Genomic DNA, 5,170 nt, shown 5'->3' with positions numbered 1-5,170 from the left:
CTCGTAACACATTTTCTGTGGCTCGAACTTTCAGTGGACTGCCAGGCGTGCTAGGGCTATATTTAGGCTTGCGGTGAAAGAGTGAACCCGGAGGGTCCAGTTGCATGTGGGGCTGCATAAAGGCTCCCCTGGGGAGTTCACTTGTACCCAAAGCCTTCCTTTGGGGGCACTTCTGGATGGTCGAAAGGGGCTTGAAACGCATTTTCTGGAGGCCGAGTTTTCAGTCTTCTGCCATGGTGGCTAGGGGTATATTTAGCGTTGCTGTGAAAGAGCGAATACGGAGGGTCCAGTTGCATGTGGGGCTGCATAAAGGCTCCCCTGGGGAGTTCAGTTGTACCCAAAGCCTTCCTCTGGGGGCACTTTTGGATGGACGAATTAGGCTTGAAACGCATTTTCTGGGGCCCGAGTTTTCAGTCGACTGCCAGGCGGGCCAGGGCTATATTTAGGGTTGCTGTGAAAGAGCGAATACGGAGGGTCCAGTTGCATGTGGGGCTGCGTTAAGGCTCCCCTGGGGAGTTCAGTTGTACCCAAAGCCTTCCTTTGGGGGCACTTTTGGATGGTCCAAGGGGAATCGCAATGCGTTTTCTGAGGCGCGCTTTTTCAGTCTTCTCCCATTGCGCCGAGGGCTATATTTCGGCTTGCGGTGAAAGAGTGAACCCGGAGGGTCCAGTTGCATGTGGGGCTGCGTTAAGGCTCCCCTGGGGAGTTCACTTGTACCCAAAGCCTTCCTTTGGGGGCACTTTTGGATGGGCGAATGGGGCTCGTAACACATTTTCTGTGGCTCGAAATTTCAGTGGACTGCCAGGCGTGCTAGGGCTATATTTAGGCTTGCGGTGAAAGAGTGAATCCGGAGGGTCCAGTTGCATGTGGGGCTGCATAAAGGCTCCCCTGGGGAGTTCAGTTGTACCCAAAGCCTTCCTTTGGGGGCACTTCTGGATGGTCGAATGGGGCTTGAAACACATTTTCTGGAGACCGAGTTTTCAGTCTTCTGCCATGGTGGCTAGGGGTATATTTAGGGTTGCTCGTAAACAGTGAACAAGGAGGGTCCAGTTGCATGTGGGGCTGCATAAAGGCTCCCCTGGGGAGTTCACTTGTACCCAAAGCCTTCCTTTGGGGGCACTTCTGGATGGGCGAAAGGGGCGTGAAACGCTTTTTCTGTGGCCCGAGTTTTCAGTCTTCTGCCATGCTGGCTAGGGGTATATTTAGGGTTGCTCGTAAACAGTGAACAAGGAGGGTCCAGTTGCATGTGGGGCTGCGTTAAGGCTCCCCTGGGGAGTTCACTTGTACCCAAAGCCTTCCTTTGGGGGCACTTTTGGATGGTCGAATGGGGCTCGTAACACATTTTCTGTGGCTCGAACTTTCAGTCGACTGCCAGGCGTGCTAGGGCTATATTTAGGGTTGCTGTGAAAGAGTGAACCCGGAGGGTCCAGTTGCATGTGGGGCTGCGTAAAGACTCCCCTGGGGAGTTCACTTGTACCCAAAGCCTTCCTTTGGGGGCACTTCTGTATGGGTGAATGGGGCGTGAAACGCATTTTATGGAGCCCGAGTTTTCAGTCTTCTGCCATGGTGGCCAGGGCTATATTTAGGGTTGCTGTGAAAGAGTGAACCCGGAGGGTCCAGTTGCATGTGGGGCTGCGTTAAGGCTCCCCTGGGGAGTTCAGTTGTACCCAAAGCCTTCCTCTGGGGGCACTTTTGGATGGGCGAATTAGGCTTGTAACGCATTTTCTGGGGCCCGAGTTTTCAGTCGACTGCCAGGCGGGCCAGGGCAATATTTAGGGTTGCTGTGAAAAAGCGAATACGGAGGGTCCAGTTGCATGTGGGGCTGCGTTAAGGCTCCCCTGTGGAGTTCAGTTGTACCCAAAGCCTTCCTTTGGGGGCACTTTTGGATGGGCGAATGGGGCTCGTAACACATTTTCTGTGGCTTGAACTTTCAGTGGACTGCCAGGCGTGCTAGGGCTATATTTAGGCTTGCGGTGAAAGAGTGAACCCGGAGGGTCCAGTTGCATGTGGGGCTGCGTAAAGGCTCCCCTGGGGAGTTCAGTTGTACCCAAAGCCTTCCTTTGGGGGCACTTCTGGATGGGCGAAAGCGGCTTGAAACGCTTTTTCTGTGGCCCGAGTTTTCAGTCTTCTGCCATGCTGGCTAGGGTTATATTTAGGCTTGCTATAAAGAGCGAACACGGAGGGTCCAGTTGCATGTGGGGCTGCGTAAAGGCTCCCCTGGGGAGTTCAGTTGTACCCAAAGCCTTCCTCTGGGGGCACTTTTGGATGGGCGAATTAGGCTTTTAACGCATTTTCTTGGGCCCGAGTTTTCAGACGACTGCCAGGCGGGCCAGGGCTCTATTTAGCGTTGCTGTGAAAGAGTGAACCCGGAGGGTCCAGTTGCATGTGGGGCTGCATAAAGGCTCCCCTGGGGAGTTCACTTGTACCCAAAGCCTTCCTCTGGGGGCACTTCTGGATGGTCGAATGGGGCTTGTAGCACGTTTTCTGGGGCCCGATTTTTCAGTCGTCTGCCATGCGGGCCAGGGCTATATTTAGGGTTGCTGTGAAAGAGCGAATACGGAGGGTCCAGTTGCATGTGGGGCTGCATAAAGGCTCCCCTGGGGAGTTCAGTTGTACCCAAAGCCTTCCTTTGGGGGCTCTTTTGGATGGGCGAATGGGGCTCGTAACACATTTTCTGTGGCTCGAACTTTCAGTGGACTGCCAGGCGTGCTAGGGCTATATTTAGGCTTGCGGTGAAAGAGTGAACCCGGAGGGTCCAGTTGCATGTGGGACTGCATAAAGGCTCCCCTGGGGAGTTCACTTGTACCCAAAGCCTTCCTTTGGGGGCACTTCTGGATGGGCGAAAGGGGCTTGAAACGCTTTTTCTGTGGCCCGAGTTTTCAGTCTTCTGCCATGCTGGCTAGGGTTATATTTAGGGTTGCTGTAAAGAGCGAACATGGAGGGTCCAGTTGCATGTGGGGCTGCGTAAAGGCTCCCCTGGGGAGTTCAGATGTACCCAAAGCCTTCCTTTGGGGGCACTTTTAGATGGTCGAATGGGGCTCGTCACACATTTTATGTGGCTCGAACTTTCAGTCGACTGCCAGGCGTGCTAGGGCTATATTAAGGCTTGCGGTGAAAGAGTGAACCCGGAGGGTCCAGTTGCATGTGGGGCTGCATAAAGGCTCCCCTGGGGAGTTCACTTGTACCCAAAGCCTTCCTTTGGGGGCACTTCTTGATGGGCGAAAGGGGCTTGAAACTCTTTTTCTGTGGCCCGAGTTTTCAGTCTTCTGCCATGCTGGCTAGGGTTATATTTAGGGTTGCTGTGAAAGAGCGAACACGGAGGGTCCAGTTGCATGTGGGGCTGCGTAAAGACTCCCCTGGGGAGTTCAGATGTACCCAAAGCCTTCCTCTGGGGGCACTTTTGGATGGGCGAATGGGGCTCGTGACACATTTTCTGTGGCTCGAACTTTCAGTGGACTGCCAGGCGTGCTAGGGCTATATTTAGGCTTGCAGTGAAAGAGTGAACCCGGAGGGTCCAGTTGCATGTGGGGCTGCATAAAGGCTCCCCTGGGGAGTTCAGTTGTACCCAAAGCCTTCCTCTGGGGGCACTTTTGGATGGGCGAATTAGGCTTTTAACGCATTTTCTGGGGCCATAGTTTTCAGTCGACTGCCAGGCGGGCCAGGGCTATATTTAGCGTTGCTGTGAAAGAGTGAACCCGGAGGGTCCAGTTGCATGTGGGGCTGCATAAAGGCTCCCCTGGGGAGTTCAGTTGTACCCAAAGCCTTCCTTTGGGGGCACTTTTGGATGGTCGACTGGGGCTTGTAGCACGTTTTCTGGGGCCCGATTTTTCAGTCGTCTGCCATGCGGGCCAGGGTTATATTTAGGGTTGCTGTGAAAGAGCGAATACGGAGGGTCCAGTTGCATGTGGGGCTGCATAAAGGCTCCCCTGGGAGTTCAGTTGTACCCAAAGCCTTCCTTTGGGGGCACTTCTGGATGGTCGAATGGGGCTTGAAACGCATTTTCTGGAGACCGAGTTTTCAGTCTTCTGCCATGGTGGCTAGGGGTATATTTAGGGTTGCTCGTAAACAGTGAACAAGGAGGGTCCAGTTGCATGTGGGGCTGCATAAAGGCTCCCCTGGGGAGTTCAGATGTACCCAAAGCCTTCCTCTGGGAGCACTTTAGGATGGGCGAATTAGGCTTGTAACGCATTTTCTGGGGCCCGAGTTTTCAGTCGACTGCCAGGCGGGCCAGGGCTATATTTAGGGTTGCTGTGAAAGAGCGAATACGGAGGGTCCAGTTGCATGTGGGGCTGCGTTAAGGCTCCCCTGTGGAGTTCAGTTGTACCCAAAGCCTTCCTCTGGGGGCACTTTTGGATGGTCCAAGGGGAATCGCAATGCGTTTTCTGAGGCCCGCTTTTTCAGTCTTCTCCCACTGCGCCGAGGGTTATATTTAGGCTTGCGTTGAAAGAGTGAACCCGGAGGGTCCAGTTGCATGTGGGGCTGCATAAAGGCTCCCCTGGGGAGTTCACTTGTACCCAAAGCCTTCCTTTGGGGGCACTTTTAGATGGGCGAATGGGGCTCGTAACACATTTTCTGTGGCTCGAACTTTCAGTGGACTGCCAAGCGTGCCATGGCTATATTTAGGCTTGCGGTGAAAGAGTGAATCCGGAGGGTCCAGTTGCATGTGGGGCTGCATAAAGGCTCCCCTGGGGAGTTCAGTTGTACCCAAAGCCTTCCTTTGGGGGCACTTCTGCATGGTCCAAGGGGAATCGCAATGCGTTTTCTGAGGCCCGCTTTTTCAGTCTTCTCCCATTGCGCCGAGGGCTATATTTAGGCTTGCGGTGAAAGAGTGAACCCGGAGGGTCCAGTTGCATGTGGGGCTGCATAAAGGCTCCCCTGGGGAGTACAGATGTACCCAAAGCCTTCCTCTGGGGGCACTTTTGGAAGGTCGAATGGGGCTTGTAGCACGTTTTCTGGAGCCCGAGTTTTCAGTCTTCTGCCATGGTGGCTAGGGGTATATTTAGGGTTGCTCGTAAACAGTGAACAAGGAGGGTCCAGTTGCATGTGGGGCTGCATAAAGGCTCCCCTGGGGAGTTCACTTGTACCCAAAGCCTTCCTTTGGGGGCACTTCTGGATGGGCGAAAGGGGCGTGAAACGCTTTTTCTGTGGCCCGAGTTTTCAGGCTTCTGCC

Source organism: Anas acuta, unplaced genomic scaffold (genome assembly GCF_963932015.1).
Source record: "Anas acuta unplaced genomic scaffold, bAnaAcu1.1 SCAFFOLD_143, whole genome shotgun sequence".
NCBI lineage: Eukaryota > Metazoa > Chordata > Aves > Anseriformes > Anatidae > Anas > Anas acuta.
This window is presented reverse-complemented; position numbering follows the sequence as displayed.